This window comes from Caretta caretta, chromosome 2 (assembly GCF_965140235.1).
Source record: "Caretta caretta isolate rCarCar2 chromosome 2, rCarCar1.hap1, whole genome shotgun sequence".
In the NCBI taxonomy this organism is placed as follows: domain Eukaryota; kingdom Metazoa; phylum Chordata; order Testudines; family Cheloniidae; genus Caretta; species Caretta caretta.
This window is the reverse complement of record NC_134207.1, coordinates 98,560,513-98,576,710: the sequence shown is the minus strand read 5'-3', so window position 1 is coordinate 98,576,710 and position 16,198 is coordinate 98,560,513.

Here is a 16,198-nt window from a genome sequence, read left to right as displayed (position 1 = left end):
ATCATGATGAATTCTATGGGCCTTGGGACTATCCCCAAGGTGCTGTATGGGAAGAAAGACCCTGATTTAAAAAGGAAAAAATCTCAAAGGTCTCATTTAATTGTTCTGTGGTTTGTCTTTCTAGACACTCGCCAGGCCTGAAAATGCAAACTAGTGTTTCTCTCTCTCTCACACACACACGCACAGTTTGAGGCAGGTGAAGGATGGAAGGTAATGCATATCATAATCCTTTCTGCAAAGAGGTCCAGTCAAATGTTATACAGGCCCCTATTTAGTTGAACCTGACTTAATGAGTTTTGTTAACTTCATTTCTTCTGACTGGTAAATTTGCTGATTAATGTTTTGGTACCTCTGCTTTCCAAACTTATATAATTCCTCACTCCTCCCCCTTCCCATCTTTGTGTATGACCTGCCTAGCTGCAGGAAAAAAGAAATAATTCTGTTCTGGAGGAAGTGGATCTCAGGGATGTTTTCCAAGTGAATTTAAAAAAAAAATTGTAGAAAAATAACTTTTCTCAGAGGAAGCAGTTTTCACTTGAGGACAATTTTCTTTCATTGTTGCCCTGGGAGACAGTCTCTACTTGTTCTTAATGATCTGTTTGGATTTTTATGCATGAGTTCTATTGACCAAAGATTTTGTTCAAAAAAATCTCTGGAATTCAGCACATTAAAAACGCTCAAAATGGTCACCTTTAATGGTAACCTGTGTCAGCTGCCACTTGCTGGCAGTGTCAGATTTGCTGGTTAGCTACTGTTGGAAAAAAGAGACTACAGGAGAAGTTGCTATGCTGGTCAAACTTTTCAACTGAATCTACCTCAACTGAACCTCAGCAATAATGTCAATCATATGAGGTATTGTCTTGTTATAAATAGTAATGTGACCAACTTTTAACACTTATTTGAAAAAGCCCATGACAATTTCTATAGGCATTTTTGGACTATGCAATAAAATGTAATAGTATGTATTTATATTTTGATATAACTTTATAGGATGGTTTAAAGCAGTGGTGTAGCCACTGGGGGGCTGCGAGCAGGTTTCAGGGGGTCTGCCAAGCAGGGCTGGTATTAGACCTGCTGGATCCCAGGGCAGAAAACCAAAGCCTCAACCTCGGGGCTCTAAGTCCTGCCATCTGGGGCTGAAGCCAAAGCCTGAGCAACTTAGCTTTGCAGGGCCCCCTGTGGCATGGGGCGCCAGGCAATTGCCATGCTTGCTGTCCCCTAATACTGTCCCTGGCTTTTATATGCAGAAAAAACAGTTGTGGCATGGTGGGCAGTAGAGTTTTCAGAGCATGTTGGGGGTGGGGTTCAGAAAGAAAGGTTGAGAACCCCTGGTTTAAAGAATCTGAGAAGAGATTCATACTCAATTACATTTTGTAGGTTTTTAGAGTAATTTCTATATAACCCTATTGGTTTTATCCTTAATAAATTCTATGTACTTAAAGTTAGGCACACGCTCGAGTACCTTGCTGAATCAGAGCTGTAGAGATGATTGTATGTCTGGGGGAAAAAGCCAATAGAAAAGGGGGGAAAAAACCTCACCTTTTAAATCTTAATCTTAATTTCCTCACTGTTGCTTTAAGAAATTAACTTTAATGGGTCTCAAAACCCCTTAATTCTTCAGTAGGAATATAGTCCAATTATCTTAATTAAAAGAGAACAAACAACTGTTACACAACAAAATTCTGCATGAAGTAGTATTTATGACATCCTGAAACATTAGTGAGCAAAATCCAAATGTTTGTATTTAGATTTTACGTCTCCACATCCATAAATGAAAAGTGAATACAGCTATTAAAAATTGCCCAGAATACTGAGCCTAGTTCTGTGGATTTGGAAAGAAAATATACAGTTTGCCCCTCTGAACTGCACTTTCATAGCATACAGTGTGCAGAGGGAGATGAGAGGAAAGGATGCTGAACCAGATTAGGAGAGGCGAAAGCCAAGATATTGCCACTGTAAGGCATAGGCTTGTGTTTGAGTGATGTTGCCCGTTAGTGGATGGCCCGAAAAGAAGAGAAGAGTCTTTCTTGAGCTTAAGTGCTAGCAGCCTGTGCTTTTGCAGCTGAAGACTTCAGGGTTCAAGTCCCAGCTCCCAAAGTGTATGTTTTATACAACAAGAAAAGGAGTACTTGTGGCACCTTAGAGACTAACCAATTTATTTGAGCATAAGCTTTCGTGAGCTACAGCTCACTTCATTGGATGCTTACGAAAGCTTATGCTCAAATAAATTGGTTAGTCTCTAAGGTGCCACAAGTACTCCTTTTCTTTTTGCGAATACAGACTAGCATGGCTGTTACTCTGAAACCTGTTTTATACAGTAATTGTATCTACTGCATTCATTATACTGCCAGGACAATGTAGTACTTTATAGAGTTGTTTTTTTCAATAAATACAGGTTGTATTGAATCCAGAGAATCTAGCATATCATAACTCAGTAATACCATGGGACTTATGTGATTAGAACTTGCACAAAACAAATATTTCCCCAAGCAGCCTGGTAACAGAAATGCTCATTTGCTAATTAACTCTTGCTCAGACATATATCTTGTGACAGTAAATGTTTCACTGTGCATAATTCCAGTGCAGTATAGTGTATACTAGTAAATAGATGGTAATGTCATGTAAGATTTGCTTATTTGTAGAGCTGTTTGTAAATGTATTTACAATAGCAGAGTAAGTAAAAAGAAACATGCTGAAACCAAGCACCACAGTATGTCACCTTGTATTGTAGACATCACCTTTAGATGATTGATAAACTACAAGAAAACTTCAGATGCCCTAAAACAATTGAATTTCTGCTCCAGACACATGTAGTGTTAATGTTGAGAGTTATCATTCACCTTGATTATGGTGACATTACATGGATCACTTGTTCTAAATCTTCAGGGCGGAAAACAAATTAAAAGAATGTGACCAGAGGGAAAAGATTGTTATCAAAAACATACAATGTTCAGCTTTCTTAACAATGTCCTATTAAACAGACAGTATTTTACTCTTTATTTGTATTAAAGACATTCATTCTCCTGGATTTTGTATTTTGGACAAGGTGTCTGTTTGAACTTTGGAGCTGTAAAATAAATGTCTGGTAGCCTTGAGCAAGCCATAAATGCTGGTGTGGAAGGAGTAAATAAGATTCATATCTTCCCCTAGGAAGCAGTAACAATTACTTACTAACTAGAGGTAATACTTTTATTTATGGCAGCCCAAATTTGCTAACATGAGTAGTCATTTTGAGTGCCCAACTTGACATGTGGTAAAGGAATCTAATTTTAAGAGGGTGGATGCTTGGTTATTTCTGAAAATCAGGCTCCATCAAAATGTCTCAAGGCGGGCACTCAACATCACTAATAACTTTTAAAATAAGTGTTTGATACAGCTTACTGTGTAAATACCACTTCCATCAATCCTGAACCTCTGATAACTTGATGCGTTCAGCGCAATGCCTCTTGCAGCTCCTCTGGTGCTGTGACTGCACTATTTCCCCCTACAGTGGGGCAGAGCCTCACTGGAACAATCTGATCCTTAGTCCACCATTTCCATCTAGAAATGTATTCCTTTTGGCATCTCTGCAATTAGCTTACATTGAGAGAGAGGATCAGCCCCCTTGAATTAGCAATTGAGAACTTTAGTAATGTTAATTTTTAATTTAATGACTTTACAAAATTTTGTTTGATTTAGACTATAGCTAGAAATACATGCATGTTAAATACATTGCATCTTACCACCTTTACCCATGTTCTGTGGCACAATCTTGGACACCTTCCGCAGATAGGTGGTTAGGAGGAAACTTTCCCTGAGAACAGGTAATCTTATAACAGTGTTTCTTACATTTCCTCTGAAAAGTATAGGACAAGCCATTGTTGGTGAAAAGATACTGGAGTATATAGACCACTGGTCAGATCTAGTATGAGCCCTATGTCATAACATTTTTAATGTGTTTTGCCTGTGTAAAAAGTTTATGGTCAGACCACAAATCTGGAAGTCTTTATGCAAAAGAGGAGTTTGTTTAAACAAACAGGATGCAGTAAAAGATCAGCATTAAATACACAATTGGATTTCAGAACTGATCACAGCAGAGTAGTCTCCAGTAGCAAAAATAAAGCTGACGAAGTTAGAGAACAGAGAGGTGGAAGCAAGAACTGCATGAAGGCTATCAACATCTGCTGTGCATCAAATCTCAAAGACTAGGAACTATAATGCTGTCTGTTGCCGATTATTGTGGAAGTCTATTTTAATGTGCGTATTGATTTGCAAAGGGCTTGTTTAATTTTAATCTGTACTACACTAAGTATATTCAGAATAATATTTCAGAGTCTACTAATTGCTAGGGGCTTGATTCTGTACGGTGCTTATGAGGTGCTGAGTGCCCTCAACTCTCATTGAATTCCATGGTAACCGAAGGCACTTGGCACTGCTCCAGTAGGTGCTCAGCATCTCAAAGGATCACATCCTAAAACTGTGACAAACTGGTGAAAATGTTTATGGATTTTGTTTTTATATATAAATACATGTGTAGCTTCCTAGGACCAAATCCTCCTTGCCTTTTCCCTGCAAGTAGACTGCTCAAAATAGTGGGTCAGCATATAAGGCAAGCAGGATTGTGTGTGAGAATGTGCTGCACAGTATTACAGAAACACTGATTAAAACACTACATATTTTTTCATGAAAGATGTTTTTGTTCAACTTTTCAAAACAGACCAGTTTTTCTTAAAGTCCCACCCACCCCCCCCCCCCGGGAATATCTATATGGACACATTTTTCCCTTAGTGGCTTTTTCGAACTTGGCGATAAATATTTTTATAAGCTTTCAGTTTTGAAAAAATCTCACCATACACCCAAGTTGGACAATCAAATGTGTCAGTGGAGAAAGGGGATGGCAGAAAGGAAGCCCCCAAACCAAACATAGTAAACTGAATAGGAACCTTTTGGTTGAAAACAGAATATTGAAAAAATCAAAACTTTCCCAAAAATGTTCCCGAAAAATGGTCCAATTTAATCTCTTGCGTTCTGCCATGGTGCATTTTCCAATCCTGGAGAGCTCCAGGCACACAGTGTTTACAGTGGGGGACTGATGCCAACTTGTGCAAAAGGGGAGACTGCTGTGTAGTTGTGACTAAACCTCTTGCACTATGTTTGGGCCCACCACACTTATTTTCCTACACTCTGTTCTCCTTTACCATTGGCTGAGTATAGCATATATGGGTAGCCAATATATATATATATATTGCGGGGGGGGGGGGGGGAGATCAGGGAGAGAAGTAATTGGGGATGGTGTCTGATGCTATTAGCTACTTGCATTCCCAATCAGAGTCAGCCATAGGAAAATGGAGGCACTTTAGAAATTCCCATCATATCTTAGTGCTACATATTCTCTTTATGTCCTTTGCACAGATCTAGTAGGTCTCCTTTGTTGGCATCAAGATTAACTTTATACATGCTTATCTCATGTCCTTTTCGTAAGTAAAAGTGGAAGGATGGCCCAGTGGATTGTAAACCCTTTGGAGAGGGACTGTAGTCTTGTTCTGTTTGTACCGTGCCTAGACCAATGAGCTCCTAGTGCATGGCTGGGGCTCCTAGTTGCTATATGATAGAAGTAAATAATAAGGGATGGGGAAGAAAAAAACCAAACACTACACTAGTGGATAGCTGGCTTTGGTAATTCATAGTGTTGCCTAGCTATCATGGATCCCATGGCATGATGCTAGAGCAATGTACTGCCTGTAGACGTATATACAGCATATCTCCTGTCTACAGCTTTACTAATTACTTTTACAGCAATCTCTTCCTGAATATTCAGATACCATGGGCCAGATTTTCTAGTGCTCAGCACCCTCAATTGGGATCAGATTTTCAAAATTACTGAGCACCCAGCAGTTCCCATTGTGGCTCAAATATGGGGGCTGAGATCTTTTGAAGATAGGGTTCAGTTTGCAGTATTCCCAAACATAGCAGTGAATCACTCCCTCCTCCCCCACCTTTTTTTTTTTTTTTTTTGCACACAGACCAATTTCTGGGCTGTTTACCATGATAACTATGCATAGGTAGCCCACCCCATTTTGTGCATATTTCCTCCCCTATAATGTTGTACACGAAATAAGACAATCAGGCCCTCTGAGGGGTATATTTATTTTGCCATTATCCTCCATATTAACACTTTAGTTATTGTAAAATGCTCTTCATGTTCATATCCCATCATTGTGGTTCATTGTAGCCCATAGGATTTTTCCCCCTACCATATAAATGCTGAATCAAAATAATTCAAGTGTGTGGTTTAAATATCTCAAGGCTTCTCTCCTGGGATAAAAAGAAGCCGGCACAGGGAAACAAAGGAAACTGATCCTGCAAGGTGCTGAATGTTTACTCCATGGTGTTCAGCACAAGGGAGCTAAAGGTGCTGAGGACTTTTTAGGAAGCACTCAATAAAGTCCAGAGGGAGAGGTTTTAATGTGGGATTTTTATTCTGTATTTCCATTTAGTAGCTGACTTTAAAAAAAACAAAAACAAAACCAACCAAACAAAAAAAAAAAACCCAATGCTGCTCCAGTTACATCTGGATATGAAATAATTCACAACTTGATTTGGCCAATACAAACTTTTTCCCTTTCAAGTCTGCAGCATGCACAAAATGCCAGAATGAGGTGAAGTATTAATTTTGAAAGACGCATGTTATCCTTTGACAATAAACCCTGAGAAAACATCTGACTAATGTCTAAATGAGTTAGAATCATAGAATATCAGGGTTGGAAGGGACCCCAGAAGGTCATCTAGTCCAACCCCCTGCTTGAAGCAGGACCAATTCCCAGTTAAATCATCCCAGCCAGGGCTTTGTCAAGCCTGACCTTAAAAACCTCTAAGGAAGGAGATTCTACCACCTCCCTAGGTAACGCATTCCAGTGTTTCACCACCCTCCTAGTGAAAAAGTTTTTCCTAATATCCAATCTAAACCTCCCCCACTGCAACTTGAGACCATTACTCCTCGTTCTGTCATCTGCTACCATTGAGAACAGTCTAGAGCCATCCTCTTTGGAACCCCCTTTCAGGTAGTTGAAAGCAGCTATCAAATCCCCCCTCATTCTTCTCTTCTGCAAGCTAAACAATCCCAGCTCCCTCAGCCTCTCCTCATAAGTCATGTGTTCCAGACCCCTAATCCAGGCCCTTCGCTGGACTCTCTCCAATTTATCCACATCCTTCTTGTAGTGTGGGGCCCAAAACTGGACACAGTACTCCAGATGAGGTCTCACCAATGTTGAATAGTTGTCTAGTTAAGTGAGTTGTCATTTGACAACATACAGTTTAATGAGCATTTCTATCATGTCCAAAGTTCATGATGAAGGGTAAAATATTGATCACCCATAATACACTGCAATCCCCTCTTCCAAGACATTCCCTAGCTTAGTTCTGCCATAGAGTATATACCTTTCTGGTGGCAAATATAGTAATTCTATTCTAGCCTTGGTTCTCGTTCCTGAATAAGTATATCTCTGATACCAGCTAGGAATGAAGCTTTGGGACTGACAGACTTCCCTATAAAGGAGCCGCTCCATGAAGAACTTTTTCAGGAATAAGTGTCAGATTTGCAAGGAGAGCTGTCTTCTCGGTTCATAGCCAATACAAGCATAATACCATTCTGTCTAGGTTTTGAGCTATTATCTGTTCCCATTATGTCTCTCCTCAACAATGTCTTTAAGATATGACTGGATTTTGTTCAAATTAAGTCAGTGGGAAAACTGCCAACTAACTTCAAGGGGACCAGGATTGGTCCTTTCTCCATTGCTCAAGATAAGCAACTATTATTTCTTGTTTAGGAACATTCTGCAATTATAAATCAATCTTCTACTGCTATAAATTGATTGCCCATTTCCTGTCATATGAAGACACTTAGTCCCATCATTGTGCTATGCAATCACCGCAACAGCAGAAAATGCAGCCATATTAACCTTTCAATTTTATTGAAGGGAATTAAATGCATTTGAAAAAGCACTGGATTCGACAGCTGTGAGCACTGAATCTCTCCTGTCCACAAAACAGGTAAAGCAGCACCACTTTAAGTTTTACCCATGCTGCTCCACATATATACCTCTGGCCAGACCTGGAGGGAGTACTTCTAGGGGTGAGACGTTAGCCCAGTATCTTTTTCCATCCACTCCATGGCTTCTCTTCTGTGTCTGCCAACAAGAGTTCCATTTGGTGCCATTTTGATTGTGTTGTGACGTGAACCCTTGTCCACTAAAAATAGGACCGAGACCAATCAATTCATTGCACATTGCTCAGAGAGAGTGCTGGAGCCTGAAGCCCTGAGTTAGGAAGTGTTTGGCCTGGCAGTGTTTAGTTTGTGAGGACATAATAAATTAGACCTCAAGAGGAGAATGTTATGTTAAAATTCCTGTCTGTGGGTGAGTGACTGGAGAGCCAAGTGGGGAATTGAGGCAGGGAGAGTGCAGTGCCACACAATGCAGTGGCATGCTGCAGGCCTGCAGCCTGTAATACTGTATCGAAATATTGAATAAAATTGTACATATTATTGCTCATTTAACTACTTATAAATAGTGTCTTTTGCTGCCCTTGTGGCATCTAAAGGGGATGCTAATGCTCCTGTATGTGAAGGCTATGAAATCTCTTAAAAGTCACAATCAATGGCTGCATGTTCTAAACTTAGGTGCAAGAAACTCCATAATGAACAATTATGGAATAAATTATTGTGAAAGGTGTTTTTTTCTCAAATCCAGGCAGATATTTGTGAGCAATTGCCAAGTAATGATTATTCCTGAAATTAATAATTCTGTTTTCAGAGCGTGGTTTGGATAGTGTCATAAGTGCTGGGACCGCACATTGAACAATGAGGATAAAAAGAAATACTGAATAACTGCCCATTCAGTGAGCACCATCCATCCTGTGCATTGAATGAGGCAGAGCTCATATTGGGGGTGGGGGGAAGATGTGTTCATGTAATTAAAGGCTGTATCAACATATACAGACAAAGGGCTGAATTAAGGTTGCATAGATTACCTTAATTCTGGCATTTTCTAATTTTTGAGTAATTTGACTTTTTGTAATCTTAATCTTTTAACACGGGTTTTATTGGGGGGGGGGGGTTGCATGTAATATAGTAAACTATTACATCATGCTACAACAACTATATTTCATATCTTTGGTAAACATTATCAAATAATATGTAATTAATTTAAGTGGTTAATGAAAGATCATTAAAATAGGCAGCAAGTCAGATCCCATACTCCTGTTGGTCTGTCTGTGTCTTTATTTCATACACCTTTCTGGGATCTCAATTAAGGGGAATCATTGAGGGAGGGGAAGAGTCCAGATGCTTCAAAGGAAGGTATAAGTAATCTCATTATGGAATAAATCAGGACGTGTATTGGTAGTAATCCTTGTTTATGCATGATACTGTTTTCTGATCTTCTGCACATTTCTATATACATGTGTGATTAAGTGAATGTTCACTTGTGCTAATTTGAGCTAAGTTTTTTTATAAAAAGAAGCAGAGCTGAAAGTTTTCTTCAGCGCAACCATGTTTTTCTCTGGTAGAAAAGATGGATGTTCCTCTCTGATTTTTGTCAGTTCAAATTCCTGCTGTTGTGACCTGTCTGCCTATGGACAAATGGAAGGTGTTATCTAATTCCTATATTTGATTTGTGCATGTTAAATCTACATCCCTCAGCACTCTAATCACATGTCAGGATGTGTTTATTAATATAGTCCTAATAACACTCAATGATGCACATGTGAGGCATTTAATTGTCCTGAGCCAGATTCTGCTAGTAATTTTGCATTCCCAGTATGCTGACTCTACTAGGGTTGCTCTGGATTTGCACCAGTATAACGAAGATCAGAGTCTACCCCACTTTGTGTGAACCCATATTACAAAAAGGATGCTTGCTAGATGATGGCATTTAATAAGATGTTTATAGCATGTTAAAAATACTATTGTGACACTAATTATAACCTTAAGCCACTAAAACAAGAAATCTTAAATTATACCCAATGGCTTTTGTTGCAAAGTGGTATGCAGCATGTAAAGATTCACACTAGAAAACTGATTGCAATAGATTGAACTGCCCAAGAGCATTATATCATGGCTGTTTTACCAAAGAGTTGACTTTTGAAGCTTTGCTTATATTAGCCAAGAAACTGAGTTTGTTGTAATGATTTAAGCATTTCAATTTAGCTTCAGCTACTCTGTTTCTAATGCAGCTCGGCAAGGTTGGGGACAAACTCGTTCAAACTTAGCCTATAGACAAAAGATTTGACACCTAGCAAGCATCTAGAGTGCTTGTAAAACATTTTGGGCCAGATCCTCATGTGGTATACATTGACAGTTCCTCTAATTATGAGGAAGTTGTGCTAATTTAGAACAGCTGAGAATCTGGCCCGTTGTGTCCACACTCAACTGCTCACAATGTTTCAGAAACATTGCTACTGTTGCAGGTGCTCTAGCTCTAAGATCTTGCAAACCTTTTAGTCCTCACCAGTTCTCTTTGAAGTGTGTAGGTACTTGTGTGGACTGGCAGCAACGGTAGTGTAGCTGGACAAGTTCTCAGCACAAAGTTCCTGCCTAATTTTCAGTGACAGCTCAGAACACTGGCTTTGTTACCTGTCTACCCTCCACCCACTGAATTTAGAAACTGTGTTCTTTTTAGCTTAGGGAGGGATCAATTTATCTGAAAATATCTTGTTACCAAGTTTATACAAAGTTCAGCAAACTTCTTTGTGACAGTGTAGTGAGGCAGTGTGGTACCCCACCACCCCGCTGAGGGAAGAACCTCCCCAGACACCGAAGTGGCCAGAGCCAGTGGATCCTGCACCCTACCTCCAGAGGTCAAGACACAGGACAGGAAGTAGAAAATCCCAACCCTGGAGCTTAGTTGGGCACAGCAGCCAGAGAGGCCAGATGCCTGTGGCCTGGCTCTGCCTTGGGAGACCCCAGCAAGCTGCGGCCAACCCGAGGACTGGCCAGACCGGCCAATGTCTGACGCTGACCAATGCACGGAGGAGCTGCCAAGCCTATCCCTCACCAGCTACTCAGAGGAGTTGCCAAGCTTCACCTCCGAAAGTTATAGTCACTGTCACTGATTGAAAAACAATAAAACATAAGTGAGTGGATTGCCAAGTATTTTAATCATAGCACAGTCTGTATTTGGATCCTTAACTGGGTGCTCTACAAGATGAGCTTTCAGATGGACCCTTTCTGGTGGATGTGTGCCTCAAAAGGAGCTGCCATCCACTCTCCTTGAGGAAAAGGTAGCCAGCTGTGATGCAGTGCTCTGAAGCAAGAGAGAATGAGTCACTGAGTCTTTGAAGACCCCGATTTGGGAATAAAATGACAGTGGTGATTATTAAGGAACACATCTGAAAGTTTGAAGTGGCTGTCATGGAATGTTTTTAAATATGTCTCTGTTTAATTTTAGTTATTGGGAGAAGATTATCTATTAACACAATATGTACTTAGCATCATTCACCATAGTAACTAGATGCTGCCTTTACTACTTCATTGATCATTTGTTGCACATTCCCAATAACCTAGTTCTGTCATCTCTCTGTAGCCCTCTGTCAGAGATAGTCCTGTGCTCTGTGAGTCCCATTGATCTCAGTATGTGTTCAACAGGATTATTCAATTTGAGGAAGGATGGTGCACCCAGAACTCCCATTAGAGTCTAGATTGGGCCCTGAGCATGTCATTTCAGAGCAGCAAGAAAACATTAGGGAACCAAAACCCGTGGTTGTCTGGTGAGGCAGAAAGTTGTTTTCCTTTTGATATGCTAAGTTCCACCAAGACATTATGAGTAATACGAAAATATTGCTTTTGTTATTCACAACTCCCTTCCCTTCCTGGTCCACTGAACACTGCCACAAACTGAAACAATGTACCCTCCAGTTTGAGTACATGATGTTACATATTAATGGAATGTACTTTCATCTCTTTGTATCAGAGCAAAGGTTTTCTGTCTGACCTCAGGCAAGTCACTTAAACTTCTGTACCCTAGCTCTCCCATTGTAGAGTAGGTATAATAACACTTCCCTAACTCATGGGGGTGCTGGTGCTTAATTCATTAATGTTTGTAAAGTGCTTTGGGTGAAAGGCACAGTACTGCATACATTTTATTTCTGTTTGCAGCATCTGGAGCTAAATGATGCTATGTGCTGTGAGTGGGATCCCTGTACACATGTAGAGCTCACTGGAACACTTTTGACCAAATGAAATTTCATCAAAGCTAAAATGTTTTATGAAGACATTTTGGTTTCAACAAAGACTTAGTCAAAATGTTGTGGGTTTATTTTTTTTATTTTTGGGGGGGCAGGGGAGGAAGGGGAGACACTGGGGAGGGACTTATATTCTATCATCCAGTAATTAGGATATTGACCAGGGGTGTGTGAGACTCATGTTCAAGTTCCTAATTTGCCTGATGCAGGGCAGAGTTTTTCATCCCGCATCACTTTGAATCAGAAAAAAGGGAGATTTGAACCTGGACTTTTTACATCCTATGCAGTGCTCTAACCACCACCATCCCGTCCCCTTCTGTGTATGTGCGCACACATGCACACTCTCTTGAGACCTCTTCCCAAATTGAAAATGGATGTTTTGACACAATTCCATTTTGCAAAAATGTTTGAAAGGTTTTGGTTTTGTTCCAATGCTGAATGGAAACGTGTTGAAACCTCAATAGTTGCTCCAATCAGCTCTAAACACAACCCTGGCCAAGTTGGATGGAGCTCATTGCAGGTTTGGGAATTTAGTTTGCTTTGCATTTCTTTGCCACTCAGAAGGTGGTTCTCATGCACCGTTTCATGGGATGTAACTCCAGTGTTACATATGGTATTTTATACACAATCTAAACATACCTCATGGTTTTGTGCTTATGGAACATGTATATGCATGCATAGACTACACCTCCCACAACTCAGATGAACCACACTTTGTGAGGTGCTTTTTTTTATTTTCCAGCATGCAGATTTCTTTCTTATGGAGAAAAGCTTTTATTTTAAAACATTTGTGTCAGAGCAGTGTTTAAGGATATGCTCCAGTCCCTGCTATTAACATTTTAAAATATTATTTGATGACTTTGGAGTTTAAATGGTATAGCACACAGGGCTATTATAGGTCCTATAGTCCTTAATTAACCAATTAGAATTAATCATTTTGCCTCTGGTATTTTCCTCTATACTTTAAATGACTTTGAGTCAGGTGAGAGACAGTTTCAAGCTAAATTAAGACAAATAGGATTTTCCTTTTCCCCTCTGGATATGTGCCTAAACTAATACAGTACATTCCCTCCCACCCCCCACCCTGCCCCAGCATTAATACCAAACTGATTTATACTTTGCATCATGGCTGCATGCTCCTAAGTCAGGGACTGTATCTGTTGAGCCTACCCAGTACCTACACACAATATGAGAAACACTAGCATCAGCTAACTACCATGTTGTGTGAAATGAAAAGGAAAAAGAGCTACATTTGGAAAACATATAACAGTCTAGCTATGCTGTGGAAACACTTGTAACTTCAGGCAGGAGTGGATAAAGGCACTGATAATGCTAAGGAAAATGGACTCTGGACTCAGTAAGTAGGTTGTTATGGAAACTGTAGACTTCTGAGATGGACAAGTATCTTCAGAACTCGTGTTTCATACTGTAATGGCATCATTTATGGCACTAAATGGATTCTTCAGCCTTACCAATGGAGCTTTTTCAACAAAGCTCCCTTTGGATTTATTCCCCTAATTAGCATGCTACTGAAACCTAATGTCCTTATTTCCAATAAAGATTCACAGTTTAATGAAAGGACATTTTTAAAGCCATTGACATTCACTGGGCTGGATTCTCAATTATCTAAATCAGAAGTAACTCCATGGACACGGGACTTACACTGGTGTGTAAGTAGTGTCTGAAGAAAATCAGGCCACACTATGTTTCATTGTTTAACACCTACACTTTTGTTGTTGTTGAGTGTTTAATATCAGGCCTTTAACTTAATGGAACACAAGGAACAAATTTGGAAAGTAACAAGATTGAAGATGTGATTTTAAATTGAATGTGTTTATTCAAGCTGTGATTTAAAACAAAATCCACAAAACTGAACTACAGAGTAGATCTGTTTCATAGCTAGCATTGCAGAAATCCTCTCAGAAATATGCAGCATGCTAAAATGAAATAAATTCTATCATTAATGTTTAATATGAGTTCAAGGTGCAGAAGACAGATGCTAATGTAATATTAATAAAACAAAAGAAAACTTAAAATAAATCAGTTATTAAAAAATAGGTACTCAGATTAATAAAGTTGACAATTGAAAATGACATCTAGTGCTCTCCATGGGATTGCATTCAATATTAAAACAAAAGTAAGGGCAAATTTGGAAGCAATAGTCATTCTGTTTTGTCTAGGAGTAATTTCCTTCTGTAACCAGGACAGAGAGCTTCAAAGTAGCTGAAGAGTCCCTAAGTGGGTACACAAGTGGACAAAGTGCCAGGAAAAAAGTAGTGAAAGCAATCAGGTTTCCATTCTAATTTTGCCTGTCTGCGAAGTCAAGAGTTCATGGGGTAGTGAGTTCTATACAATGAGTCCCTCTCCACAGAGCTTGACTTTGTGTTAAATTCTTTTCCATATTTCTTTTGCTCTTTCTTTCCTCCACTTTTATGTTTCCATATATGTGTCCTACTTTAATTTGTTTATTTTCCATAACCAGTTTTGGATCCATTACAAAAGCAAAGGTAACTATATTGGATCAGAACTGGAAAAGGTGAATCTCTTATAAGGTTTCATTAGAGATGATCAAAAACCAGAATTTCCAGCCTCTGGGAAATTCTAAAATTTTGACATTCATTTTTAACCCTGAGATGGGACAAAATGTCAAAATATTGAAATTTTTTGCTGAATGAAAAGTCCAAAAAATTTTGATTCAGTAACTTCTGTTTTGACATTTGACTCAAGTTTTGACTTTTCTGAAACATTTTGTTTCAGAATCTCCCCTTTTGCCTGAGTTGCTGTAGTGCAGCATGGAAGTTATAGTTCTGTTTTCTTCCTTTCCCCATGAGCCCTATTTACCAGCCAGACTCATTTCCCATAATGCACTATGATCTCTCCCTGTAGCTGAGCCACTGCAGTGACTCATGGGAGCTTCCTGTCCCATCTCAATTTACAACTCCCATGAGCTGCCCTGACTGCTCAGGCAAAGGGAGAGATTCTGAAGTAAAATGCTCGAATTCAGGTTCCCATTTCTCAGAGAAACAAAGAGGTTCATTCTGATTTTCCCAATAAAAATCTAAATTTACTTACACATACACACACACACACATTGGAAAATGTTGATTAAAACCCCTTTTCTGAAGGAAAAATATTTTGTCCTTTTTTTTCCAGCAGCCCTAAGTTTCAGCACACAGGACAGTTTTCAGTTGTTACTGAAATAGTCTGAAATAGTTCTTAAAATGGAACTACAGAGCTTGATCCTGCAACTCTTACTCATGTCAGTGGGACTGTTCACATTTAGGCTTTCCCAATGACCATGTGTATCAGAGGGGAAGGGGGGTCTTAACTTGATATGACAGATAATCCCGAAATGCTATTTGTAGTGTACTGCCAGCAATTGTAAAGCAACCTAGAACATCACAAGCAATGAACTACTGCAGCTGTGCCATGCAATCAAGTTAGCAAAGAAGGAGGGATGTCTCACTAAAGTTAAGGTGGCCTTGTGTTGGTTCAGATTGTGGGGGTGTGGATATTGTCACAATGACAAACAATTAACTTAAAAGCAATTTCACACAATGTAAAATTGTAGAACTTATTGCCACAGGAGATTGAGGACAGGAACTCGGCAAGAATCAAAAACTATTTGGACATTTCTATGGATAAGAAGAATAACTAGATCTGTCATAATAAACTATAACAATTTTGAAACTGAGTTAAAAATCCTGAAACATGAGGTTCAATATAAATCTCTAATTAATAGAGATCAAAATGAGACACATCTGCCTATTGTGGGGTTCTGACACTTTCCTCGGAAACATCTGGTACTTGCTACTGTCCAAGACAGATTTCTGCACTACATGGACCACAGGTCTCATCCAGTATGACAATTTCTATATTTTAGACAACGGAACAACTACTTAGCACCACCATTGTTTAGCTTTCAAAGAGATAAAGAATTAACATGTTTATAATGCCTTGTATTAATCTACTGTGGTCTTTG